This window comes from Salmo salar, chromosome 03 (assembly GCF_965601325.2).
Source record: "Salmo salar chromosome 03, fSalSal1, whole genome shotgun sequence".
Lineage (NCBI taxonomy): Eukaryota > Metazoa > Chordata > Actinopteri > Salmoniformes > Salmonidae > Salmo > Salmo salar.
The window spans coordinates 10,277,574-10,303,408 of NC_138293.1; the positions used below are offsets into that span (position 1 = coordinate 10,277,574).

Below are 25,835 nucleotides of genomic sequence, written 5' to 3' on the forward strand. Positions count from 1 at the left end.
CTGAGGACAGCGCCCCTCTTCCAAAAGCATACAAACATTTTCCAATCATATAGAGTCACGAAAGTCAGAAATAGCCATCAAATTAATCACTTACCTTTGAAGATTTTCATCTGGTTGCAGTCACAAGAGTCTCAGCTACACAATAAATGTTTGTTTTGTTCAATAAAGTCCCTCTTTATATCCCAAAAACTCAGTTTTGTTGGCGCGTTGTGTTCAGTAATCCACTGGCTCAAGGGCGGTCAAAACACGCAGACGAATACGTCCGAACAGTACCGGTAAAGTTTGTTGAAACATGTCAAACGATTTTTATAATTAATCTTCAGGTTGGCAATTGTCTAAATACGCAATAATATTTCAACCGGACAATAGCGTATTCAATAGAAAGGAAAAACAACGACGGGCACGCACTTGGTCATGTGCGCAAACCAGCACTGCATGCTTCCTCAGTCCACTGACAGAAGGTCTCATTCTTCTTCATTTTTCAGAAAACAATCCTGAAACAATGTCTAAAGACTGTTGACATCTAGTGGAAGCCATAGGAACTGCAATCTGGGTCCTAACCCATTAGAAACTCAATAGGCATTCAATTGAAAACTTCCCACATCAAAAAAAATCCCACTTCCCGGATGGATTTTCCTCAGATTTTCACCTGCCATATCAGTTCTGTTATACTCACAGACATCATTTGAATGGTTTTGGAAACTTTAAAGTGTGTTCTATCCAAATCTACCATTTATATGCATATCCTAGATTCTGGGCCTGAGTAACAGGCAGTTTACTTTGGGCACTCTTCTCATCCAGATGTCGAATCACTTCCCCTAAGCCATAAGAAGTTAAAATCCGTGTTCGAAGACTGATTTAAGCCTGTGAATCAATCACACAGCATCATCTGATCTGGGAATTTGCAGTGTGACAGGCTTTTATGAGAGACAATTGTCATCTAAAGCAGAATTGGTTTGGTTGTTTTCGTTCGAGGTTTGTACTGTAAGCCACATTGGTACTTGTGTTGATTCATTGACTTCGCTGTTTAAAAGAGGTAGAGATTGCACACATAAAAACACTCACCACGACGTGATTTGAACACGCAACCTTCTGATCTGGAGTCAGACGCGCTACCGTTGCGCCATGAGGTCTAGACAAAACGCGTCTTTGGAGGGGATGCCTAGTTCAGATTTCGTTGATTGTATCATTTGGAATGGAGGCCTGGATCTCTTGGGAAATGTATTATCTGACAATGCCCCCTCGTCAGCACGTGCCTCTGCCCGACAGGTTAGGTGTATGAAAATAAGTGAATGCAGAGCCCGAATAGCTCAGTCGGTAGAGCATCAGACTTTTAATCTGAGGGTCCAGGGTTCAAGTCCCTGTTCGGGCACTGCTTTAATGTTCACCTTCCTTCACTAGGCAGTCTTTCCATACTTGTATTTGGTCAGATTTAAAAATGGCTTTACTGCGAAAGCATACCATGCGATTATCTGAGGACAGCGCCCCTCTTCCAAAAGCATACAAACATTTTCCAATCATATAGAGTCACGAAAGTCAGAAATAGCCATCAAATTAATCACTTACCTTTGAAGATTTTCATCTGGTTGCAGTCACAAGAGTCTCAGCTACACAATAAATGTTTGTTTTGTTCAATAAAGTCCCTCTTTATATCCCAAAAACTCAGTTTTGTTGGCGCGTTGTGTTCAGTAATCCACTGGCTCAAAGGCGGTCAAAACACGCAGACGAATACGTCCGAACAGTACCGGTAAAGTTTGTTGAAACATGTCAAACGATTTTTATAATTAATCTTCAGGTTGGCAATTGTCTAAATACGCAATAATATTTCAACCGGACAATAGCGTATTCAATAGAAAGGAAAAACAACGACGGGCACGCACTTGGTCATGTGCGCAAACCAGCACTGCATGCTTCCTCAGTCCACTGACAGAAGGTCTCATTCTTCTTCATTTTTCAGAAAACAATCCTGAAACAATGTCTAAAGACCGTTGACATCTAGTGGAAGCCATAGGAACTGCAATCTGGGTCCTAACCCATTAGAAACTCAATAGGCATTCAATTGAAAACTTCCCACATCAAAAAAAATCCCACTTCCCGGATGGATTTTCCTCAGATTTTCACCTGCCATATCAGTTCTGTTATACTCACAGACATCATTTGAATGGTTTTGGAAACTTTAAAGTGTGTTCTATCCACATCTACCATTTATATGCATATCCTAGATTCTGGGCCTGAGTAACAGGCAGTTTACTTTGGGCACTCTTCTCATCCAGATGTCGAATCACTTCCCCTAAGCCATATGAAGTTAAAATCTGTGTTCGAAGACTGATTTAAGCCTGTGAATCAATCACACAGCATCATCTGATCTGGGAATTTGCAGTGTGACAGGCTTTTATGAGAGACAATTGTCATCTAAAGCAGAATTGGTTTGGTTGTTTTCGTTCGAGGTTTGTACTGTAAGCCACATTGGTACTTGTGTTGATTCATTGACTTCGCTGTTTAAAAGAGGTAGAGATTGCACACATAAAAACACTCACCACGACGTGATTTGAACACGCAACCTTCTGATCTGGAGTCAGACGCGCTACCGTTGCGCCACGAGGTCTAGACAAAACGCGTCTTTGGAGGGGATGCCTAGTTCAGATTTCGTTGATTGTATCATTTGGAATGGAGGCCTGGATCTCTTGGGAAATGTATTATCTGACAATGCCCCCTCGTCAGCACGTGCCTCTGCCCGACAGGTTAGGTGTATGAAAATAAGTGAATGCAGAGCCCGAATAGCTCAGTCGGTAGAGCATCAGACTTTTAATCTGAGGGTCCAGGGTTCAAGTCCCTGTTCGGGCGCTGCTTTAATGTTCACCTTCCTTCACTAGGCAGTCTTTCCATACTTGTATTTGGTCAGATTTAAAAATGGCTTTACTGCGAAAGCATACCATGCGATTATCTGAGGACAGCGCCCCTCTTCCAAAAGCATACAAACATTTTCCAATCATATAGAGTCACGAAAGTCAGAAATAGCCATCAAATTAATCACTTACCTTTGAAGATTTTCATCTGGTTGCAGTCACAAGAGTCTCAGCTACACAATAAATGTTTGTTTTGTTCAATAAAGTCCCTCTTTATATCCCAAAAACTCAGTTTTGTTGGCGCGTTGTGTTCAGTAATCCACTGGCTCAAAGGCGGTCAAAACACGCAGACGAATACGTCCGAACAGTACCGGTAAAGTTTGTTGAAACATGTCAAACGATTTTTATAATTAATCTTCAGGTTGGCAATTGTCTAAATACTCGATAATATTTCAACCAGACAATAGCGTATTCAATAGAAAGGAAAAACAACGACGGGCACGCACTTGGTCATGTGCGCAAACCAGCACTGCATGCTTCCTCAGTCCACTGACAGAAGGTCTCATTCTTCTTCATTTTTCAGAAAACAATCCTGAAACAATGTCTAAAGACTGTTGACATCTAGTGGAAGCCATAGGAACTGCAATCTGGGTCCTAACCCATTAGAAACTCAATAGGCATTCAATTGAAAACTTCCCACATCAAAAAAAATCCCACTTCCCGGATGGATTTTCCTCAGATTTTCACCTGCCATATCAGTTCTGTTATACTCACAGACATAATTTGAATGGTTTTGGAAACTTTAAAGTGTGTTCTATCCAAATCTACCATTTATATGCATATCCTAGATTCTGGGCCTGAGTAACAGGCAGTTTACTTTGGGCACTCTTCTCATCCAGATGTCGAATCACTTCCCCTAAGCCATAAGAAGTTAAAATCTGTGTTCGAAGACTGATTTAAGCCTGTGAATCAATCACACAGCATCATCTGATCTGGGAATTTGCAGTGTGACAGGCTTTTATGAGAGACAATTGTCATCTAAAGCAGAATTGGTTTGGTTGTTTTCGTTCGAGCTTTGTACTGTAAGCCACATTGGTACTTGTGTTGATTCATTGACTTCGCTGTTTAAAGGAGGTAGAGATTGCACACATAAAAACACTGACCACGACGTGATTTGAACACGCAACCTTCTGATCTGGAGTCAGACGCGCTACCGTTGCGCCACGAGGTCTAGACAAAATGCGTCTTTGGAGGGGATGCCTAGTTCAGATTTCGTTGATTGTATCATTTGGAATGGAGGCCTGGATCTCTTGGGAAATGTATTATCTGACAATGCCCCCTCGTCAGCACGTGCCTCTGCCCGACAGGTTAGGTGTATGAAAATAAGTGAATGCAGAGCCCGAATAGCTCAGTCGGTAGAGCATCAGACTTTTAATCTGAGGGTCCAGGGTTCAAGTCCCTGTTCGGGCGCTGCTTTAATGTTCACCTTCCTTCACTAGGCAGTCTTTCCATACTTGTATTTGGTCAGATTTAAAAATGGCTTTACTGCGAAAGCATACCATGCGATTATCTGAGGACAGCGCCCCTCTTCCAAAAGCATACAAACATTTTCCAATCATATAGAGTCACGAAAGTCAGAAATAGCCATCAAATTAATCACTTACCTTTGAAGATTTTCATCTGGTTGCAGTCACAAGAGTCTCAGCTACACAATAAATGTTTGTTTTGTTCAATAAAGTCCCTCTTTATATCCCAAAAACTCAGTTTTGTTGGCGCGTTGTGTTCAGTAATCCACTGGCTCAAAGGCGGTCAAAACACGCAGACGAATACGTCCGAACAGTACCGGTAAAGTTTGTTGAAACATGTCAAACGATTTTTATAATTAATCTTCAGGTTGGCAATTGTCTAAATACGCAATAATATTTCAACCGGACAATAGCGTATTCAATAGAAAGGAAAAACAACGACGGGCACGCACTTGGTCATGTGCGCAAACCAGCACTGCATGCTTCCTCAGTCCACTGACAGAAGGTCTCATTCTTCTTCATTTTTCAGAAAACAATCCTGAAACAATGTCTAAAGACTGTTGACATCTAGTGGAAGCCATAGGAACTGCAATCTGGGTCCTAACCCATTAGAAACTCAATAGGCATTCAATTGAAAACTTCCCACATCAAAAAAAATCCCACTTCCCGGATGGATTTTCCTCAGATTTTCACCTGCCATATCAGTTCTGTTATACTCACAGACATCATTTGAATGGTTTTGGAAACTTTAAAGTGTGTTCTATCCACATCTACCATTTATATGCATATCCTAGATTCTGGGCCTGAGTAACAGGCAGTTTACTTTGGGCACTCTTCTCATCCAGATGTCGAATCACTTCCCCTAAGCCATAAGAAGTTAAAATCTGTGTTCGAAGACTGATTTAAGCCTGTGAATCAATCACACAGCATCATCTGATCTGGGAATTTGCAGTGTGACAGGCTTTTATGAGAGACAATTGTCATCTAAAGCAGAATTGGTTTGGTTGTTTTCGTTCGAGGTTTGTACTGTAAGCCACATTGGTACTTGTGTTGATTCATTGACTTCGCTGTTTAAAAGAGGTAGAGATTGCACACATAAAAACACTCACCACGACGTGATTTGAACACGCAACCTTCTGATCTGGAGTCAGACGCGCTACCGTTGCGCCACGAGGTCTAGACAAAACGCGTCTTTGGAGGGGATGCCTAGTTCAGATTTCGTTGATTGTATCATTTGGAATGGAGGCCTGGATCTCTTGGGAAATGTATTATCTGACAATGCCCCCTCGTCAGCACGTGCCTCTGCCCGACAGGTTAGGTGTATGAAAATAAGTGAATGCAGAGCCCGAATAGCTCAGTCGGTAGAGCATCAGACTTTTAATCTGAGGGTCCAGGGTTCAAGTCCCTGTTCGGGCACTGCTTTAATGTTCACCTTCCTTCACTAGGCAGTCTTTCCATACTTGTATTTGGTCAGATTTAAAAATGGCTTTACTGCGAAAGCATACCATGCGATTATCTGAGGACAGCGCCCCTCTTCCAAAAGCATACAAACATTTTCCAATCATATAGAGTCACGAAAGTCAGAAATAGCCATCAAATTAATCACTTACCTTTGAAGATTTTCATCTGGTTGCAGTCACAAGAGTCTCAGCTACACAATAAATGTTTGTTTTGTTCAATAAAGTCCCTCTTTATATCCCAAAAACTCAGTTTTGTTGGCGCGTTGTGTTCAGTAATCCACTGGCTCAAGGGCGGTCAAAACACGCAGACGAATACGTCCGAACAGTACCGGTAAAGTTTGTTGAAACATGTCAAACGATTTTTATAATTAATCTTCAGGTTGGCAATTGTCTAAATACGCAATAATATTTCAACCGGACAATAGCGTATTCAATAGAAAGGAAAAACAACGACGGGCACGCACTTGGTCATGTGCGCAAACCAGCACTGCATGCTTCCTCAGTCCACTGACAGAAGGTCTCATTCTTCTTCATTTTTCAGAAAACAATCCTGAAACAATGTCTAAAGACTGTTGACATCTAGTGGAAGCCATAGGAACTGCAATCTGGGTCCTAACCCATTAGAAACTCAATAGGCATTCAATTGAAAACTTCCCACATCAAAAAAAATCCCACTTCCCGGATGGATTTTCCTCAGATTTTCACCTGCCATATCAGTTCTGTTATACTCACAGACATCATTTGAATGGTTTTGGAAACTTTAAAGTGTGTTCTATCCAAATCTACCATTTATATGCATATCCTAGATTCTGGGCCTGAGTAACAGGCAGTTTACTTTGGGCACTCTTCTCATCCAGATGTCGAATCACTTCCCCTAAGCCATAAGAAGTTAAAATCCGTGTTCGAAGACTGATTTAAGCCTGTGAATCAATCACACAGCATCATCTGATCTGGGAATTTGCAGTGTGACAGGCTTTTATGAGAGACAATTGTCATCTAAAGCAGAATTGGTTTGGTTGTTTTCGTTCGAGGTTTGTACTGTAAGCCACATTGGTACTTGTGTTGATTCATTGACTTCGCTGTTTAAAAGAGGTAGAGATTGCACACATAAAAACACTCACCACGACGTGATTTGAACACGCAACCTTCTGATCTGGAGTCAGACGCGCTACCGTTGCGCCATGAGGTCTAGACAAAACGCGTCTTTGGAGGGGATGCCTAGTTCAGATTTCGTTGATTGTATCATTTGGAATGGAGGCCTGGATCTCTTGGGAAATGTATTATCTGACAATGCCCCCTCGTCAGCACGTGCCTCTGCCCGACAGGTTAGGTGTATGAAAATAAGTGAATGCAGAGCCCGAATAGCTCAGTCGGTAGAGCATCAGACTTTTAATCTGAGGGTCCAGGGTTCAAGTCCCTGTTCGGGCGCTGCTTTAATGTTCACCTTCCTTCACTAGGCAGTCTTTCCATACTTGTATTTGGTCAGATTTAAAAATGGCTTTACTGCGAAAGCATACCATGCGATTATCTGAGGACAGCGCCCCTCTTCCAAAAGCATACAAACATTTTCCAATCATATAGAGTCACGAAAGTCAGAAATAGCCATCAAATTAATCACTTACCTTTGAAGATTTTCATCTGGTTGCAGTCACAAGAGTCTCAGCTACACAATAAATGTTTGTTTTGTTCAATAAAGTCCCTCTTTATATCCCAAAAACTCAGTTTTGTTGGCGCGTTGTGTTCAGTAATCCACTGGCTCAAAGGCGGTCAAAACACGCAGACGAATACGTCCGAACAGTACCGGTAAAGTTTGTTGAAACATGTCAAACGATTTTTATAATTAATCTTCAGGTTGGCAATTGTCTAAATACGCAATAATATTTCAACCGGACAATAGCGTATTCAATAGAAAGGAAAAACAACGACGGGCACGCACTTGGTCATGTGCGCAAACCAGCACTGCATGCTTCCTCAGTCCACTGACAGAAGGTCTCATTCTTCTTCATTTTTCAGAAAACAATCCTGAAACAATGTCTAAAGACCGTTGACATCTAGTGGAAGCCATAGGAACTGCAATCTGGGTCCTAACCCATTAGAAACTCAATAGGCATTCAATTGAAAACTTCCCACATCAAAAAAAATCCCACTTCCCGGATGGATTTTCCTCAGATTTTCACCTGCCATATCAGTTCTGTTATACTCACAGACATCATTTGAATGGTTTTGGAAACTTTAAAGTGTGTTCTATCCACATCTACCATTTATATGCATATCCTAGATTCTGGGCCTGAGTAACAGGCAGTTTACTTTGGGCACTCTTCTCATCCAGATGTCGAATCACTTCCCCTAAGCCATATGAAGTTAAAATCTGTGTTCGAAGACTGATTTAAGCCTGTGAATCAATCACACAGCATCATCTGATCTGGGAATTTGCAGTGTGACAGGCTTTTATGAGAGACAATTGTCATCTAAAGCAGAATTGGTTTGGTTGTTTTCGTTCGAGGTTTGTACTGTAAGCCACATTGGTACTTGTGTTGATTCATTGACTTCGCTGTTTAAAAGAGGTAGAGATTGCACACATAAAAACACTCACCACGACGTGATTTGAACACGCAACCTTCTGATCTGGAGTCAGACGCGCTACCGTTGCGCCACGAGGTCTAGACAAAACGCGTCTTTGGAGGGGATGCCTAGTTCAGATTTCGTTGATTGTATCATTTGGAATGGAGGCCTGGATCTCTTGGGAAATGTATTATCTGACAATGCCCCCTCGTCAGCACGTGCCTCTGCCCGACAGGTTAGGTGTATGAAAATAAGTGAATGCAGAGCCCGAATAGCTCAGTCGGTAGAGCATCAGACTTTTAATCTGAGGGTCCAGGGTTCAAGTCCCTGTTCGGGCGCTGCTTTAATGTTCACCTTCCTTCACTAGGCAGTCTTTCCATACTTGTATTTGGTCAGATTTAAAAATGGCTTTACTGCGAAAGCATACCATGCGATTATCTGAGGACAGCGCCCCTCTTCCAAAAGCATACAAACATTTTCCAATCATATAGAGTCACGAAAGTCAGAAATAGCCATCAAATTAATCACTTACCTTTGAAGATTTTCATCTGGTTGCAGTCACAAGAGTCTCAGCTACACAATAAATGTTTGTTTTGTTCAATAAAGTCCCTCTTTATATCCCAAAAACTCAGTTTTGTTGGCGCGTTGTGTTCAGTAATCCACTGGCTCAAAGGCGGTCAAAACACGCAGACGAATACGTCCGAACAGTACCGGTAAAGTTTGTTGAAACATGTCAAACGATTTTTATAATTAATCTTCAGGTTGGCAATTGTCTAAATACTCGATAATATTTCAACCAGACAATAGCGTATTCAATAGAAAGGAAAAACAACGACGGGCACGCACTTGGTCATGTGCGCAAACCAGCACTGCATGCTTCCTCAGTCCACTGACAGAAGGTCTCATTCTTCTTCATTTTTCAGAAAACAATCCTGAAACAATGTCTAAAGACTGTTGACATCTAGTGGAAGCCATAGGAACTGCAATCTGGGTCCTAACCCATTAGAAACTCAATAGGCATTCAATTGAAAACTTCCCACATCAAAAAAAATCCCACTTCCCGGATGGATTTTCCTCAGATTTTCACCTGCCATATCAGTTCTGTTATACTCACAGACATAATTTGAATGGTTTTGGAAACTTTAAAGTGTGTTCTATCCAAATCTACCATTTATATGCATATCCTAGATTCTGGGCCTGAGTAACAGGCAGTTTACTTTGGGCACTCTTCTCATCCAGATGTCGAATCACTTCCCCTAAGCCATAAGAAGTTAAAATCTGTGTTCGAAGACTGATTTAAGCCTGTGAATCAATCACACAGCATCATCTGATCTGGGAATTTGCAGTGTGACAGGCTTTTATGAGAGACAATTGTCATCTAAAGCAGAATTGGTTTGGTTGTTTTCGTTCGAGCTTTGTACTGTAAGCCACATTGGTACTTGTGTTGATTCATTGACTTCGCTGTTTAAAGGAGGTAGAGATTGCACACATAAAAACACTGACCACGACGTGATTTGAACACGCAACCTTCTGATCTGGAGTCAGACGCGCTACCGTTGCGCCACGAGGTCTAGACAAAATGCGTCTTTGGAGGGGATGCCTAGTTCAGATTTCGTTGATTGTATCATTTGGAATGGAGGCCTGGATCTCTTGGGAAATGTATTATCTGACAATGCCCCCTCGTCAGCACGTGCCTCTGCCCGACAGGTTAGGTGTATGAAAATAAGTGAATGCAGAGCCCGAATAGCTCAGTCGGTAGAGCATCAGACTTTTAATCTGAGGGTCCAGGGTTCAAGTCCCTGTTCGGGCGCTGCTTTAATGTTCACCTTCCTTCACTAGGCAGTCTTTCCATACTTGTATTTGGTCAGATTTAAAAATGGCTTTACTGCGAAAGCATACCATGCGATTATCTGAGGACAGCGCCCCTCTTCCAAAAGCATACAAACATTTTCCAATCATATAGAGTCACGAAAGTCAGAAATAGCCATCAAATTAATCACTTACCTTTGAAGATTTTCATCTGGTTGCAGTCACAAGAGTCTCAGCTACACAATAAATGTTTGTTTTGTTCAATAAAGTCCCTCTTTATATCCCAAAAACTCAGTTTTGTTGGCGCGTTGTGTTCAGTAATCCACTGGCTCAAAGGCGGTCAAAACACGCAGACGAATACGTCCGAACAGTACCGGTAAAGTTTGTTGAAACATGTCAAACGATTTTTATAATTAATCTTCAGGTTGGCAATTGTCTAAATACGCAATAATATTTCAACCGGACAATAGCGTATTCAATAGAAAGGAAAAACAACGACGGGCACGCACTTGGTCATGTGCGCAAACCAGCACTGCATGCTTCCTCAGTCCACTGACAGAAGGTCTCATTCTTCTTCATTTTTCAGAAAACAATCCTGAAACAATGTCTAAAGACTGTTGACATCTAGTGGAAGCCATAGGAACTGCAATCTGGGTCCTAACCCATTAGAAACTCAATAGGCATTCAATTGAAAACTTCCCACATCAAAAAAAATCCCACTTCCCGGATGGATTTTCCTCAGATTTTCACCTGCCATATCAGTTCTGTTATACTCACAGACATCATTTGAATGGTTTTGGAAACTTTAAAGTGTGTTCTATCCACATCTACCATTTATATGCATATCCTAGATTCTGGGCCTGAGTAACAGGCAGTTTACTTTGGGCACTCTTCTCATCCAGATGTCGAATCACTTCCCCTAAGCCATAAGAAGTTAAAATCTGTGTTCGAAGACTGATTTAAGCCTGTGAATCAATCACACAGCATCATCTGATCTGGGAATTTGCAGTGTGACAGGCTTTTATGAGAGACAATTGTCATCTAAAGCAGAATTGGTTTGGTTGTTTTCGTTCGAGGTTTGTACTGTAAGCCACATTGGTACTTGTGTTGATTCATTGACTTCGCTGTTTAAAAGAGGTAGAGATTGCACACATAAAAACACTCACCACGACGTGATTTGAACACGCAACCTTCTGATCTGGAGTCAGACGCGCTACCGTTGCGCCACGAGGTCTAGACAAAACGCGTCTTTGGAGGGGATGCCTAGTTCAGATTTCGTTGATTGTATCATTTGGAATGGAGGCCTGGATCTCTTGGGAAATGTATTATCTGACAATGCCCCCTCGTCAGCACGTGCCTCTGCCCGACAGGTTAGGTGTATGAAAATAAGTGAATGCAGAGCCCGAATAGCTCAGTCGGTAGAGCATCAGACTTTTAATCTGAGGGTCCAGGGTTCAAGTCCCTGTTCGGGCACTGCTTTAATGTTCACCTTCCTTCACTAGGCAGTCTTTCCATACTTGTATTTGGTCAGATTTAAAAATGGCTTTACTGCGAAAGCATACCATGCGATTATCTGAGGACAGCGCCCCTCTTCCAAAAGCATACAAACATTTTCCAATCATATAGAGTCACGAAAGTCAGAAATAGCCATCAAATTAATCACTTACCTTTGAAGATTTTCATCTGGTTGCAGTCACAAGAGTCTCAGCTACACAATAAATGTTTGTTTTGTTCAATAAAGTCCCTCTTTATATCCCAAAAACTCAGTTTTGTTGGCGCGTTGTGTTCAGTAATCCACTGGCTCAAAGGCGGTCAAAACACGCAGACGAATACGTCCGAACAGTACCGGTAAAGTTTGTTGAAACATGTCAAACGATTTTTATAATTAATCTTCAGGTTGGCAATTGTCTAAATACTCGATAATATTTCAACCAGACAATAGCGTATTCAATAGAAAGGAAAAACAACGACGGGCACGCACTTGGTCATGTGCGCAAACCAGCACTGCATGCTTCCTCAGTCCACTGACAGAAGGTCTCATTCTTCTTCATTTTTCAGAAAACAATCCTGAAACAATGTCTAAAGACTGTTGACATCTAGTGGAAGCCATAGGAACTGCAATCTGGGTCCTAACCCATTAGAAACTCAATAGGCATTCAATTGAAAACTTCCCACGTCAAATAAAGTCCCACTTCCCGGATGGATTTTCCTCAGATTTTCACCTGCCATATCAGTTCTGTTATACTCACAGACATCATTTGAACGGTTTTGGAAACTTTAAAGTGTGTTCTATCCAAATCTACCATTTATATGCATATCCTAGATTCTGGGCCTGAGTAACAGGCAGTTTACTTTGGGCACTCTTCTCATCCAGATGTCGAATCACTTCCCCTAAGCCATAAGAAGTTAAAATCTGTGTTCGAAGACTGATTTAAGCCTGTGAATCAATCACACAGCATCATCTGATCTGGGAATTTGCAGTGTGACAGGCTTTTATGAGAGACAATTGTCATCTAAAGCAGAATTGGTTTGGTTGTTTTCGTTCGAGGTTTGTACTGTAAGCCACATTGGTACTTGTGTTGATTCATTGACTTCGCTGTTTAAAGGAGGTAGAGATTGCACACATAAAAACACTCACCACGACGTGATTTGAACACGCAACCTTCTGATCTGGAGTCAGACGCGCTACCATTGCGCCACGAGGTCTAGACAAAACGCGTCTTTGGAGGGGATGCCTAGTTCAGATTTCGTTGATTGTATCATTTGGAATGGAGGCCTGGATCTCTTGGGAAATGTATTATCTGACAATGCCCCCTCGTCAGCACGTGCCTCTGCCCGACAGGTTAGGTGTATGAAAATAAGTGAATGCAGAGCCCGAATAGCTCAGTCGGTAGAGCATCAGACTTTTAATCTGAGGGTCCAGGGTTCAAGTCCCTGTTCGGGCGCTGCTTTAATGTTCACCTTCCTTCACTAGGCAGTCTTTCCATACTTGTATTTGGTCAGATTTAAAAATGGCTTTACTGCGAAAGCATACCATGCGATTATCTGAGGACAGCGACCCTCTTCCAAAAGCATACAAACATTTTCCAATCATATAGAGTCACGAAAGTCAGAAATAGCCATCAAATTAATCACTTACCTTTGAAGATTTTCATCTGGTTGCAGTCACAAGAGTCTCAGCTACACAATAAATGTTTGTTTTGTTCAATAAAGTCCCTCTTTATATCCCAAAAACTCAGTTTTGTTGGCGCGTTGTGTTCAGTAATCCACTGGCTCAAAGGCGGTCAAAACACGCAGACGAATACGTCCGAACAGTACCGGTAAAGTTTGTTGAAACATGTCAAACGATTTTTATAATTAATCTTCAGGTTGGCAATTGTCTAAATACTCGATAATATTTCAACCGGACAATAGCGTATTCAATAGAAAGGAAAAACAACGACGGGCACGCACTTGGTCATGTGCGCAAACCAGCACTGCATGCTTCCTCAGTCCACTGACAGAAGGTCTCATTCTTCTTCATTTTTCAGAAAACAATCCTGAAACAATGTCTAAAGACTGTTGACATCTAGTGGAAGCCATAGGAACTGCAATCTGGGTCCTAACCCATTAGAAACTCAATAGGCATTCAATTGAAAACTTCCCACGTCAAATAAAGTCCCACTTCCCGGATGGATTTTCCTCAGATTTTCACCTGCCATATCAGTTCTGTTATACTCACAGACATCATTTGAACGGTTTTGGAAACTTTAAAGTGTGTTCTATCCAAATCTACCATTTATATGCATATCCTAGATTCTGGGCCTGAGTAACAGGCAGTTTACTTTGGGCACTCTTCTCATCCAGATGTCGAATCACTTCCCCTAAGCCATAAGAAGTTAAAATCCGTGTTCGAAGACTGATTTAAGCCTGTCAATCAATCACACAGCATCATCTGATCTGGGAATTTGCAGTGTGCCAGGCTTTTATGAGAGACAATTGTCATCTAAAGCAGAATTGGTTTGGTTGTTTTCGTTCGAGGTTTGTACTGTAAGCCACATTGGTACTTGTGTTGATTCATTGACTTCGCTGTTTAAAGAAGGTAGAGATTGCACACATAAAAACATTGACCACGACGTGATTTGAACACGCAACCTTCTGATCTGGAGTCAGACACGCTACCGTTGCGCCACGAGGTCTAGACAAAACACGTCTTTGGAGGGGATGCCTAGTTCAGATTTCGTTGATTGTATCATTTGGAATGGAGGCCTGGATCTCTTGGGAAATGTATTATCTGACAATGCCCCCTCGTCAGCACGTGCCTCTGCCCGACAGGTTAGGTGTATGAAAATAAGTAAATGCAGAGCCCGAATAGCTCAGTCGGTAAAGCATCAGACTTTTAAACTGAGGGTCCAGGGTTCAAGTCCCTGTTCGGGCGCTGCTTTAATGTTCACCATCCTTCAGTAGGCAGTCTTTCCATACTTGCATTTGGTCAGATTTAAAAATGGCTTTACTGCGAAAGCATACCATGCGATTATCTGAGGACAGCGCCCCTCTTCCAAAAGCATACAAACATTTTCCAATCATATAGAGTCACGAAAGTCAGAAATAGCCATCAAATTAATCACTTACCTTTGAAGATTTTCATCTGGTTGCAGTCACAAGAGTCTCAGCTACACAATAAATGTTTGTTTTGTTCAATAAAGTCCCTCTTTATATCCCAAAATCTCAGTTTTGTTGGCGCGTTGTGTTCAGTAATCCACTGGCTCAAAGGCGGTCAAAACACGCAGACGAATACGTCCGAACAGTACCGGTAAAGTTTGTTGAAACATGTCAAACGATTTTTATAATTAATCTTCAGGTTGGCAATTGTCTAAATACTCGATAATATTTCAACCGGACAATAGCGTATTCAATAGAAAGGAAAAACAACGACGGGCACGCACTTGGTCATGTGCGCAAACCAGCACTGCATGCTTCCTCAGTCCACTGACAGAAGGTCTCATTCTTCTTCATTTTTCAGAAAACAATCCTGAAACAATGTCTAAAGACTGTTGACATCTAGTGGAAGCCATAGGAACTGCAATCTGGGTCCTAACCCATTAGAAACTCAATAGGCATTCAATTGAAAACTTCCCACGTCAAAAGAAAGTCCCACTTCCCGGATGGATTTTCCTCAGATTTTCACCTGCCATATCAGTTCTGTTATACTCACAGACATCATTTGAACGGTTTTGGAAACTTTAAAGTGTGTTCTATCCAAATCTACCATTTATATGCATATCCTAGATTCTGGGCCTGAGTAACAGGCAGTTTACTTTGGGCACTCTTCTCATCCAGATGTCGAATCACTTCCCCTAAGCCATAAGAAGTTAAAATCCGTGTTCGAAGACTGATTTAAGCCTGTCAATCAATCACACAGCATCATCTGATCTGGGAATTTGCAGTGTGCCAGGCTTTTATGAGAGACAGTTGTCATCTAAAGCAGAATTGGTTTGGTTGTTTTCGTTCGAGGTTTGTACTGTAAGCCACATTGGTACTTGTGTTGATTCATTGACTTCGCTGTTTAAAGAAGGTAGAGATTGCACACATAAAAACACAGACCACGACGTGATTTGAACACGCAACCTTCTGATCTGGAGTCAGACACGCTACCGTTGCGCCACGAGGTCTAGACAAAACGCGTCTTTGGAGGGGATGCCTAGTTCAGATTTCGTTGATTGTATCATTTGGAATGGAGGCCTGGATCTCTTGGGAAATGTATTATCTGACAATGCCCCCTCGTCAGCACGTGCCTCTGCCCGACAGGTTAGGTGTATGAAAATAAGTAAATGCAGAGCCCGAATAGCTCAGTCGGTAGAGCATCAGACTTTTAAACTGAGGGTCCAGGGTTCAAGTCCCTGTTCGGTCTCTTCTTTAATGTTCACCTTCCTTCAGTAGGCAGTCTTTCCATACTTGCATTTGGTCAGATTTAAAAATGGCTTTACTGCGAAAGCATACCATGCGATTATCTGAGGACAGCGACCCTCTTCCAAAGCATACAAACATTTTCCAATCATATAGAGTCACGAAAGTCAGAAATAGCCATCAAATTAATCACTTACCTTTGAAGATTTTCATCTGGTTGCAGTCACAAGAGTCTCAGCTACACAATAAATGTTTGTTTTGTTCAATAAAGTCCCTCTTTATATCCCAAAATCTCAGTTTTGTTGGCGCGTTGTGTTCAGTAATCCACTGGCTCAAAGGCGGTCAAAACACGCAGACGAATACGTCCGAACAGTACCGGTAAAGTTTGTTGAAACATGTCAAACGATTTTTATAATTAATCTTCAGGTTGGCAATTGTCTAAATACTCGATAATATTTCAACCGGACAATAGCGTATTCAATAGAAAGGAAAACAACGACGGGCACGCACTTGGTCATGTGCGCAAACCAGCACTGCATGCTTCCTCAGTCCACAGACAGAAGGTCTCATTCTTCTTCATTTTTCAGAAAACAATCCTGAAACAATGTCTAAAGACTGTTGACATCTAGTGGAAGCCATAGGAACTGCAATCTGGGTCCTAACCCATTAGAAACTCAATAGGCATTCAATTGAAAACTTCCCACATCAAAAGAAAGTCCCACTTCCCGGATGGATTTTCCTCAGATTTTCACCTGCCATATCAGTTCTGTTATACTCACAGACATCATTTGAACGGTTTTGGAAACTTTAAAGTGTGTTCTATCCAAATCTACCATTTATATGCATATCCTAGATTCTGGGCCTGAGTAACAGGCAGTTTACTTTGGGCACTCTTCTCATCCAGATGTCGAATCACTTCCCCTAAGCCATAAGAAGTTAAAATCCGTGTTCGAAGACTGATTTAAGCCTGTCAATCAATCACACAGCATCATCTGATCTGGGAATTTGCAGTGTGCCAGGCTTTTATGAGAGACAATTGTCATCTAAAGCAGAATTGGTTTGGTTGTTTTCGTTCGAGGTTTGTACTGTAAGCCACATTGGTACTTGTGTTGATTCATTGACTTCGCTGTTTAAAGGAGGTAGAGATTGCACACATAAAAACACTGACCACGACGTGATTTGAACACGCAACCTTCTGATCTGGAGTCAGACGCGCTACCGTTGCGCCACGAGGTCTAGACAAAACGCGTCTTTGGAGGGGATGCCTAGTTCAGATTTCGTTGATTGTATCATTTGGAATGGAGGCCTGGATCTCTTGGGAAATGTATTATCTGACAATGCCCCCTCGTCAGCACGTGCCTCTGCCCGACAGGTTAGGTGTATGAAAATAAGTAAATGCAGAGCCCGAATAGCTCAGTCGGTAGAGCATCAGACTTTTAATCTGAGGGTCCAGGGTTCAAGTCCCTGTTCGGGCGCTGCTTTAATGTTCACCTTCCTTCACTAGGCAGTCTTTCCATACTTGTATTTGGTCAGATTTAAAAATGGCTTTACTGCGAAAGCATACCATGCGATTATCTGAGGACAGCGCCCCTCTTCCAAAAGCATACAAACATTTTCCAATCATATAGAGTCACGAAAGTCAGAAATAGCCATCAAATTAATCACTTACCTTTGAAGATTTTCATCTGGTTGCAGTCACAAGAGTCTCAGCTACACAATAAATGTTTGTTTTGTTCAATAAAGTCCCTCTTTATATCCCAAAAACTCAGTTTTGTTGGCGCGTTGTGTTCAGTAATCCACTGGCTCAAAGGCGGTCAAAACACGCAGACGAATACGTCCGAACAGTACCGGTAAAGTTTGTTGAAACATGTCAAACGATTTTTATAATTAATCTTCAGGTTGGCAATTGTCTAAATACTCGATAATATTTCAACCGGACAATAGCGTATTCAATAGAAAGGAAAAACAACGACGGGCACGCACTTGGTCATGTGCGCAAACCAGCACTGCATGCTTCCTCAGTCCACTGACAGAAGGTCTCATTCTTCTTCATTTTTCAGAAAACAATCCTGAAACAATGTCTAAAGACTGTTGACATCTAGTGGAAGCCATAGGAACTGCAATCTGGGTCCTAACCCATTAGAAACTCAATAGGCATTCAATTGAAAACTTCCCACGTCAAATAAAGTCCCACTTCCCGGATGGATTTTCCTCAGATTTTCACCTGCCATATCAGTTCTGTTATACTCACAGACATCATTTGAACGGTTTTGGAAACTTTAAAGTGTGTTCTATCCAAATCTACCATTTATATGCATATCCTAGATTCTGGGCCTGAGTAACAGGCAGTTTACTTTGGGCACTCTTCTCATCCAGATGTCGAATCACTTCCCCTAAGCCATAAGAAGTTAAAATCCGTGTTCGAAGACTGATTTAAGCCTGTGAATCAATCACACAGCATCATCTGATCTGGGAATTTGCAGTGTGACAGGCTTTTATGAGAGACAATTGTCATCTAAAGCAGAATTGGTTTGGTTGTTTTCGTTCGAGGTTTGTACTGTAAGCCACATTGGTACTTGTGTTGATTCATTGACTTCGCTGTTTAAAGGAGGTAGAGATTGCACACATAAAAACACTCACCACGACGTGATTTGAACACGCAACCTTCTGATCTGGAGTCAGACGCGCTACCGTTGCGCCACGAGGTCTAGACAAAACGCGTCTTTGGAGGGGATGCCTAGTTCAGATTTCGTTGATTGTATCATTTGGAATGGAGGCCTGGATCTCTTGGGAAATGTATTATCTGACAATGCCCCCTCGTCAGCACGTGCCTCTGCCCGACAGGTTAGGTGTATGAAAATAAGTGAATGCAGAGCCCGAATAGCTCAGTCGGTAGAGCATCAGACTTTTAATCTGAGGGTCCAGGGTTCAAGTCCCTGTTCGGGCGCTGCTTTAATGTTCACCTTCCTTCACTAGGCAGTCTTTCCATACTTGTATTTGGTCAGATTTAAAAATGGCTTTACTGCGAAAGCATACCATGCGATTATCTGAGGACAGCGCCCCTCTTCCAAAAGCATACAAACATTTTCCAATCATATAGAGTCACGAAAGTCAGAAATAGCCATCAAATTAATCACTTACCTTTGAAGATTTTCATCTGGTTGCAGTCACAAGAGTCTCAGCTACACAATAAATGTTTGTTTTGTTCAATAAAGTCCCTCTTTATATCCCAAAAACTCAGTTTTGTTGGCGCGTTGTGTTCAGTAATCCACTGGCTCAAAGGCGGTCAAAACACGCAGACGAATACGTCCGAACAGTACCGGTAAAGTTTGTTGAAACATGTCAAACGATTTTTATAATTAATCTTCAGGTTGGCAATTGTCTAAATACTCGATAATATTTCAACCGGACAATAGCGTATTCAATAGAAAGGAAAAACAACGACGGGCACGCACTTGGTCATGTGCGCAAACCAGCACTGCATGCTTCCTCAGTCCACTGACAGAAGGTCTCATTCTTCTTCATTTTTCAGAAAACAATCCTGAAACAATGTCTAAAGACTGTTGACATCTAGTGGAAGCCATAGGAACTGCAATCTGGGTCCTAACCCATTAGAAACTCAATAGGCATTCAATTGAAAACTTCCCACGTCAAATAAAGTCCCACTTCCCGGATGGATTTTCCTCAGATTTTCACCTGCCATATCAGTTCTGTTATACTCACAGACATCATTTGAACGGTTTTGGAAACTTTAAAGTGTGTTCTATCCAAATCTACCATTTATATGCATATCCTAGATTCTGGGCCTGAGTAACAGGCAGTTTACTTTGGGCACTCTTCTCATCCAGATGTCGAATCACTTCCCCTAAGCCATAAGAAGTTAAAATCCGTGTTCGAAGACTGATTTAAGCCTGTCAATCAATCACACAGCATCATCTGATCTGGGAATTTGCAGTGTGACAGGCTTTTATGAGAGACAATTGTCATCTAAAGCAGAATTGGTTTGGTTGTTTTCGTTCGAGGTTTGTACTGTAAGCCACATTGGTACTTGTGTTGATTCATTGACTTCGCTGTTTAAAGGAGGTAGAGATTGCACACATAAAAACACTGACCACGACGTGATTTGAACACGCAACCTTCTGATCTGGAGTCAGACGCGCTACCGTTGCGCCACGAGGTCTAGACAAAACGCGTCTTTGGAGGGGATGCCTAGTTCAGATTTCGTTGATTGTATCATTTGGAATGGAGGCCTGGATCTCTTGGGAAATGTATTATCTGACAATGCCCCCTCGTCAGCACGTGCCTCTGCCCGACAGGTTAGGTGTATGAAAATAAGTAAATGCAGAGCCCGAATAGCTCAGTCGGTAGAGCATCAGACTTTTAATCTGAGGGTCCAGGGTTCAAGTCCCTGTTCGGGCGCTGCTTTAATGTTCACCTTCCTTCACTAGGCAGTCTTTCCATACTTGTATTTGGTCAGATTTAAAAATGGCTTTACTGCGAAAGCATACCATGCGATTATCTGAGGACAGCGCCCCTCTTCCAAAAGCATACAAACATTTTCCAATCATATAGAGTCACGAAAGTCAGAAATAGCCATCAAATTAATCACTTACCTTTGAAGATTTTCATCTGGTTGCAGTCACAAGAGTCTCAGCTACACAATAAATGTTTGTTTTGTTCAATAAAGTCCCTCTTTATATCCCAAAAACTCAGTTTTGTTGGCGCGTTGTGTTCAGTAATCCACTGGCTCAAAGGCGGTCAAAACACGCAGACGAATACGTCCGAACAGTACCGGTAAAGTTTGTTGAAACATGTCAAACGATTTTTATAATTAATCTTCAGGTTGGCAATTGTCTAAATACTCGATAATATTTCAACCGGACAATAGCGTATTCAATAGAAAGGAAAAACAACGACGGGCACGCACTTGGTCATGTGCGCAAACCAGCACTGCATGCTTCCTCAGTCCACTGACAGAAGGTCTCATTCTTCTTCATTTTTCAGAAAACAATCCTGAAACAATGTCTAAAGACTGTTGACATCTAGTGGAAGCCATAGGAACTGCAATCTGGGTCCTAACCCATTAGAAACTCAATAGGCATTCAATTGAAAACTTCCCACGTCAAATAAAGTCCCACTTCCCGGATGGATTTTCCTCAGATTTTCACCTGCCATATCAGTTCTGTTATACTCACAGACATCATTTGAACGGTTTTGGAAACTTTAAAGTGTGTTCTATCCAAATCTACCATTTATATGCATATCCTAGATTCTGGGCCTGAGTAACAGGCAGTTTACTTTGGGCACTCTTCTCATCCAGATGTCGAATCACTTCCCCTAAGCCATAAGAAGTTAAAATCCGTGTTCGAAGACTGATTTAAGCCTGTCAATCAATCACACAGCATCATCTGATCTGGGAATTTGCAGTGTGACAGGCTTTTATGAGAGACAATTGTCATCTAAAGCAGAATTGGTTTGGTTGTTTTCGTTCGAGGTTTGTACTGTAAGCCACATTGGTACTTGTGTTGATTCATTGACTTCGCTGTTTAAAGGAGGTAGAGATTGCACACATAAAAACACTGACCACGACGTGATTTGAACACGCAACCTTCTGATCTGGAGTCAGACGCGCTACCGTTGCGCCACGAGGTCTAGACAAAACGCGTCTTTGGAGGGGATGCCTAGTTCAGATTTCGTTGATTGTATCATTTGGAATGGAGGCCTGGATCTCTTGGGAAATGTATTATCTGACAATGCCCCCTCGTCAGCACGTGCCTCTGCCCGACAGGTTAGGTGTATGAAAATAAGTGAATGCAGAGCCCGAATAGCTCAGTCGGTAGAGCATCAGACTTTTAATCTGAGGGTCCAGGGTTCAAGTCCCTGTTCGGGCGCTGCTTTAATGTTCACCTTCCTTCACTAGGCAGTCTTTCCATACTTGTATTTGGTCAGATTTAAAAATGGCTTTACTGCGAAAGCATACCATGCGATTATCTGAGGACAGCGCCCCTCTTCCAAAAGCATACAAACATTTTCCAATCATATAGAGTCACGAAAGTCAGAAATAGCCATCAAATTAATCACTTACCTTTGAAGATTTTCATCTGGTTGCAGTCACAAGAGTCTCAGCTACACAATAAATGTTTGTTTTGTTCAATAAAGTCCCTCTTTATATCCCAAAAACTCAGTTTTGTTGGCGCGTTGTGTTCAGTAATCCACTGGCTCAAAGGCGGTCAAAACACGCAGACGAATACGTCCGAACAGTACCGGTAAAGTTTGTTGAAACATGTCAAACGATTTTTATAATTAATCTTCAGGTTGGCAATTGTCTAAATACTCGATAATATTTCAACCGGACAATAGCGTATTCAATAGAAAGGAAAAACAACGACGGGCACGCACTTGGTCATGTGCGCAAACCAGCACTGCATGCTTCCTCAGTCCACTGACAGAAGGTCTCATTCTTCTTCATTTTTCAGAAAACAATCCTGAAACAATGTCTAAAGACTGTTGACATCTAGTGGAAGCCATAGGAACTGCAATCTGGGTCCTAACCCATTAGAAACTCAATAGGCATTCAATTGAAAACTTCCCACGTCAAATAAAGTCCCACTTCCCGGATGGATTTTCCTCAGATTTTCACCTGCCATATCAGTTCTGTTATACTCACAGACATCATTTGAATGGTTTTGGAAACTTTAAAGTGTGTTCTATCCAAATCTACCATTTATATGCATATCCTAGATTCTGGGCCTGAGTAACAGGCAGTTTACTTTGGGCACTCTTCTCATCCAGATGTCGAATCACTTCCCCTAAGCCATAAGAAGTTAAAATCCGTGTTCGAAGACTGATTTAAGCCTGTCAATCAATCACACAGCATCATCTGATCTGGGAATTTGCAGTGTGACAGGCTTTTATGAGAGACAATTGTCATCTAAAGCAGAATTGGTTTGGTTGTTTTCGTTCGAGGTTTGTACTGTAAGCCACATTGGTACTTGTGTTGATTCATTGACTTCGCTGTTTAAAGGAGGTAGAGATTGCACACATAAAAACACTGACCACGACGTGATTTGAACACGCAACCTTCTGATCTGGAGTCAGACGCGCTACCGTTGCGCCACGAGGTCTAGACAAAACGCGTCTTTGGAGGGGATGCCTAGTTCAGATTTCGTTGATTGTATCATTTGGAATGGAGGCCTGGATCTCTTGGGAAATGTATTATCTGACAATGCCCCCTCGTCAGCACGTGCCTCTGCCCGACAGGTTAGGTGTATGAAAATAAGTAAATGCAGAGCCCGAATAGCTCAGTCGGTAGAGCATCAGACTTTTAATCTGAGGGTCCAGGGTTCAAGTCCCTGTTCGGGCGCTGCTTTAATGTTCACCTTCCTTCACTAGGCAGTCTTTCCATACTTGTATTTGGTCAGATTTAAAAATGGCTTTACTGCGAAAGCATACCATGCGATTATCTGAGGACAGCGCCCCTCTTCCAAAAGCATACAAACATTTTCCAATCATATAGAGTCACGAAAGTCAGAAATAGCCATCAAATTAATCACTTACCTTTGAAGATTTTCATCTGGTTGCAGTCACAAGAGTCTCAGCTACACAATAAATGTTTGTTTTGTTCAATAAAGTCCCTCTTTATATCCCAAAAACTCAGTTTTGTTGGCGCGTTGTGTTCAGTAATCCACTGGCTCAAAGGCGGTCAAAACACGCAGACGAATACGTCCGAACAGTACCGGTAAAGTTTGTTGAAACATGTCAAACGATTTTTATAATTAATCTTCAGGTTGGCAATTGTCTAAATACTCGATAATATTTCAACCGGACAATAGCGTATTCAATAGAAAGGAAAAACAACGACGGGCACGCACTTGGTCATGTGCGCAAACCAGCACTGCATGCTTCCTCAGTCCACTGACAGAAGGTCTCATTCTTCTTCATTTTTCAGAAAACAATCCTGAAACAATGTCTAAAGACTGTTGACATCTAGTGGAAGCCATAGGAACTGCAATCTGGGTCCTAACCCATTAGAAACTCAATAGGCATTCAATTGAAAACTTCCCACGTCAAATAAAGTCCCACTTCCCGGATGGATTTTCCTCAGATTTTCACCTGCCATATCAGTTCTGTTATACTCACAGACATCATTTGAACGGTTTTGGAAACTTTAAAGTGTGTTCTATCCAAATCTACCATTTATATGCATATCCAAGATTCTGGGCCTGAGTAACAGGCAGTTTACTTTGGGCACTCTTCTCATCCAGATGTCGAATCACTTCCCCTAAGCCATAAGAAGTTAAAATCCGTGTTCGAAGACTGATTTAAGCCTGTGAATCAATCACACAGCATCATCTGATCTGGGAATTTGCAGTGTGACAGGCTTTTATGAGAGACAATTGTCATCTAAATCAGAATTGGTTTGGTTGTTTTCGTTCGAGGTTTGTACTGTAAGCCACATTGGTACTTGTGTTGATTCATTGACTTCGCTGTTTAAAGAAGGTAGAGATTGCACACATAAAAACAATGACCACAACGTGATTTGAACACGCAACCTTCTGATCTGGAGTCAGACGCGCTACCGTTGCGCCACGAGGTCTAGACAAAACGCGTCTTTGGAGGGGATGCCTAGTTCAGATTTCGTTGATTGTATCATTTGGAATGGAGGCCTGGATCTCTTGGGAAATGTATTATCTGACAATGCCCCCTCGTCAGCACGTGCCTCTGCCCGACAGGTTAGGTGTATGAAAATAAGTAAATGCAGAGCCCGAATAGCTCAGTCGGTAGAGCATCAGACATTTAATCTGAGGGTCCAGGGTTCAAGTCCCTGTTTGGGCGCTGCTTTAATGTTCACCTTCCTTCACTAGGCAGTCTTTCCATACTTGTATTTGGTCAGATTTAAAAATGGCTTTACTGCGAAAGCATACCATGCGATTATCTGAGGACAAAAGCATACAAACATTTTCCAATCATATAGAGTCACGAAAGTCAGAAATAGCGATCAAATTAATCACTTACCTTTGAAGATTTTCATCTGGTTGCAGTCACAAGAGTCTCAGCTACACAATAAATGTTTGTTTTGTTCAATAAAGTCCCTCTTTATATCCCCAAAACTCAGTTTTGTTGGCGCGTTGTGTTCAGTAATCCACTGGCTCAAAGGCGGTCAAAACACGCAGACGAATACGTCCGAACAGTACCGGTAAAGTTTGTTGAAACATGTCAAACGATTTTTATAATTAATCTTCAGGTTGGCAATTGTCTAAATACTCGATAATATTTCAACCGGACAATAGCGTATTCAATAGAAAGGAAAAACAACGACGGGCACGCACTTGGTCATGTGCGCAAACCAGCACTGCATGCTTCCTCAGTCCACTGACAGAAGGTCTCATTCTTCTTCATTTTTCAGAAAACAATCCTGAAACAATGTCTAAAGACTGTTGACATCTAGTGGAAGCCATAGGAACTGCAATCTGGGTCCTAACCCATTAGAAACTCAATAGGCATTCAATTGAAAACTTCCCACGTCAAATAAAGTCCCACTTCCCGGATGGATTTTCCTCAGATTTTCACCTGCCATATCAGTTCTGTTATACTCACAGACATCATTTGAACGGTTTTGGAAACTTTAAAGTGTGTTCTATCCAAATCTACCATTTATATGCATATCCTAGATTCTGGGCCTGAGTAACAGGCAGTTTACTTTGGGCACTCTTCTCATCCAGATGTCGAATCACTTCCCCTAAGCC

General features: G+C 41.8%; 30 non-coding genes across 30 annotated transcripts; 15 read left to right on the forward strand and 15 right to left on the reverse strand.

Moving 5' to 3' along the window:
• The first annotated feature begins 1,299 nt into the window (after positions 1-1,299).
• Positions 1,300-1,372, forward strand: trnak-uuu (transfer RNA lysine (anticodon UUU)). Its single transcript has one exon. It is a non-coding gene; the product is annotated as a tRNA-Lys (tRNA).
• Positions 1,373-2,533: 1,161 nt separating this feature from the next.
• On the reverse strand, positions 2,534-2,605 carry trnaw-cca (transfer RNA tryptophan (anticodon CCA)). The gene has a single exon. It is a non-coding gene; the product is annotated as a tRNA-Trp (tRNA).
• A 166-nt stretch (positions 2,606-2,771) lies between these two features.
• Positions 2,772-2,844, forward strand: trnak-uuu (transfer RNA lysine (anticodon UUU)). The gene has a single exon. It is a non-coding gene; the product is annotated as a tRNA-Lys (tRNA).
• Positions 2,845-4,005: 1,161 nt separating this feature from the next.
• trnaw-cca (transfer RNA tryptophan (anticodon CCA)) lies at positions 4,006-4,077 on the reverse strand. Its single transcript has one exon. It is a non-coding gene; the product is annotated as a tRNA-Trp (tRNA).
• Positions 4,078-4,243: 166 nt separating this feature from the next.
• On the forward strand, positions 4,244-4,316 carry trnak-uuu (transfer RNA lysine (anticodon UUU)). The gene has a single exon. It is a non-coding gene; the product is annotated as a tRNA-Lys (tRNA).
• Positions 4,317-5,477: 1,161 nt separating this feature from the next.
• On the reverse strand, positions 5,478-5,549 carry trnaw-cca (transfer RNA tryptophan (anticodon CCA)). Its single transcript has one exon. It is a non-coding gene; the product is annotated as a tRNA-Trp (tRNA).
• Positions 5,550-5,715: 166 nt separating this feature from the next.
• Positions 5,716-5,788, forward strand: trnak-uuu (transfer RNA lysine (anticodon UUU)). Its single transcript has one exon. It is a non-coding gene; the product is annotated as a tRNA-Lys (tRNA).
• Positions 5,789-7,187: 1,399 nt separating this feature from the next.
• On the forward strand, positions 7,188-7,260 carry trnak-uuu (transfer RNA lysine (anticodon UUU)). The gene has a single exon. It is a non-coding gene; the product is annotated as a tRNA-Lys (tRNA).
• Positions 7,261-8,421: 1,161 nt separating this feature from the next.
• Positions 8,422-8,493, reverse strand: trnaw-cca (transfer RNA tryptophan (anticodon CCA)). The gene has a single exon. It is a non-coding gene; the product is annotated as a tRNA-Trp (tRNA).
• A 166-nt stretch (positions 8,494-8,659) lies between these two features.
• Positions 8,660-8,732, forward strand: trnak-uuu (transfer RNA lysine (anticodon UUU)). Its single transcript has one exon. It is a non-coding gene; the product is annotated as a tRNA-Lys (tRNA).
• Positions 8,733-9,893: 1,161 nt separating this feature from the next.
• On the reverse strand, positions 9,894-9,965 carry trnaw-cca (transfer RNA tryptophan (anticodon CCA)). Its single transcript has one exon. It is a non-coding gene; the product is annotated as a tRNA-Trp (tRNA).
• A 166-nt stretch (positions 9,966-10,131) lies between these two features.
• On the forward strand, positions 10,132-10,204 carry trnak-uuu (transfer RNA lysine (anticodon UUU)). The gene has a single exon. It is a non-coding gene; the product is annotated as a tRNA-Lys (tRNA).
• A 1,161-nt stretch (positions 10,205-11,365) lies between these two features.
• trnaw-cca (transfer RNA tryptophan (anticodon CCA)) lies at positions 11,366-11,437 on the reverse strand. The gene has a single exon. It is a non-coding gene; the product is annotated as a tRNA-Trp (tRNA).
• A 166-nt stretch (positions 11,438-11,603) lies between these two features.
• trnak-uuu (transfer RNA lysine (anticodon UUU)) lies at positions 11,604-11,676 on the forward strand. Its single transcript has one exon. It is a non-coding gene; the product is annotated as a tRNA-Lys (tRNA).
• A 1,161-nt stretch (positions 11,677-12,837) lies between these two features.
• trnaw-cca (transfer RNA tryptophan (anticodon CCA)) lies at positions 12,838-12,909 on the reverse strand. Its single transcript has one exon. It is a non-coding gene; the product is annotated as a tRNA-Trp (tRNA).
• A 166-nt stretch (positions 12,910-13,075) lies between these two features.
• On the forward strand, positions 13,076-13,148 carry trnak-uuu (transfer RNA lysine (anticodon UUU)). The gene has a single exon. It is a non-coding gene; the product is annotated as a tRNA-Lys (tRNA).
• Positions 13,149-14,309: 1,161 nt separating this feature from the next.
• trnaw-cca (transfer RNA tryptophan (anticodon CCA)) lies at positions 14,310-14,381 on the reverse strand. The gene has a single exon. It is a non-coding gene; the product is annotated as a tRNA-Trp (tRNA).
• Positions 14,382-15,782: 1,401 nt separating this feature from the next.
• On the reverse strand, positions 15,783-15,854 carry trnaw-cca (transfer RNA tryptophan (anticodon CCA)). The gene has a single exon. It is a non-coding gene; the product is annotated as a tRNA-Trp (tRNA).
• A 1,399-nt stretch (positions 15,855-17,253) lies between these two features.
• trnaw-cca (transfer RNA tryptophan (anticodon CCA)) lies at positions 17,254-17,325 on the reverse strand. The gene has a single exon. It is a non-coding gene; the product is annotated as a tRNA-Trp (tRNA).
• A 166-nt stretch (positions 17,326-17,491) lies between these two features.
• On the forward strand, positions 17,492-17,564 carry trnak-uuu (transfer RNA lysine (anticodon UUU)). Its single transcript has one exon. It is a non-coding gene; the product is annotated as a tRNA-Lys (tRNA).
• Positions 17,565-18,725: 1,161 nt separating this feature from the next.
• On the reverse strand, positions 18,726-18,797 carry trnaw-cca (transfer RNA tryptophan (anticodon CCA)). Its single transcript has one exon. It is a non-coding gene; the product is annotated as a tRNA-Trp (tRNA).
• Positions 18,798-18,963: 166 nt separating this feature from the next.
• Positions 18,964-19,036, forward strand: trnak-uuu (transfer RNA lysine (anticodon UUU)). The gene has a single exon. It is a non-coding gene; the product is annotated as a tRNA-Lys (tRNA).
• A 1,161-nt stretch (positions 19,037-20,197) lies between these two features.
• trnaw-cca (transfer RNA tryptophan (anticodon CCA)) lies at positions 20,198-20,269 on the reverse strand. Its single transcript has one exon. It is a non-coding gene; the product is annotated as a tRNA-Trp (tRNA).
• Positions 20,270-20,435: 166 nt separating this feature from the next.
• Positions 20,436-20,508, forward strand: trnak-uuu (transfer RNA lysine (anticodon UUU)). The gene has a single exon. It is a non-coding gene; the product is annotated as a tRNA-Lys (tRNA).
• Positions 20,509-21,669: 1,161 nt separating this feature from the next.
• On the reverse strand, positions 21,670-21,741 carry trnaw-cca (transfer RNA tryptophan (anticodon CCA)). The gene has a single exon. It is a non-coding gene; the product is annotated as a tRNA-Trp (tRNA).
• Positions 21,742-21,907: 166 nt separating this feature from the next.
• On the forward strand, positions 21,908-21,980 carry trnak-uuu (transfer RNA lysine (anticodon UUU)). Its single transcript has one exon. It is a non-coding gene; the product is annotated as a tRNA-Lys (tRNA).
• A 1,161-nt stretch (positions 21,981-23,141) lies between these two features.
• On the reverse strand, positions 23,142-23,213 carry trnaw-cca (transfer RNA tryptophan (anticodon CCA)). The gene has a single exon. It is a non-coding gene; the product is annotated as a tRNA-Trp (tRNA).
• Positions 23,214-23,379: 166 nt separating this feature from the next.
• On the forward strand, positions 23,380-23,452 carry trnak-uuu (transfer RNA lysine (anticodon UUU)). The gene has a single exon. It is a non-coding gene; the product is annotated as a tRNA-Lys (tRNA).
• A 1,161-nt stretch (positions 23,453-24,613) lies between these two features.
• Positions 24,614-24,685, reverse strand: trnaw-cca (transfer RNA tryptophan (anticodon CCA)). The gene has a single exon. It is a non-coding gene; the product is annotated as a tRNA-Trp (tRNA).
• A 166-nt stretch (positions 24,686-24,851) lies between these two features.
• Positions 24,852-24,924, forward strand: trnak-uuu (transfer RNA lysine (anticodon UUU)). Its single transcript has one exon. It is a non-coding gene; the product is annotated as a tRNA-Lys (tRNA).
• Positions 24,925-25,835: the final 911 nt, after the last annotated feature.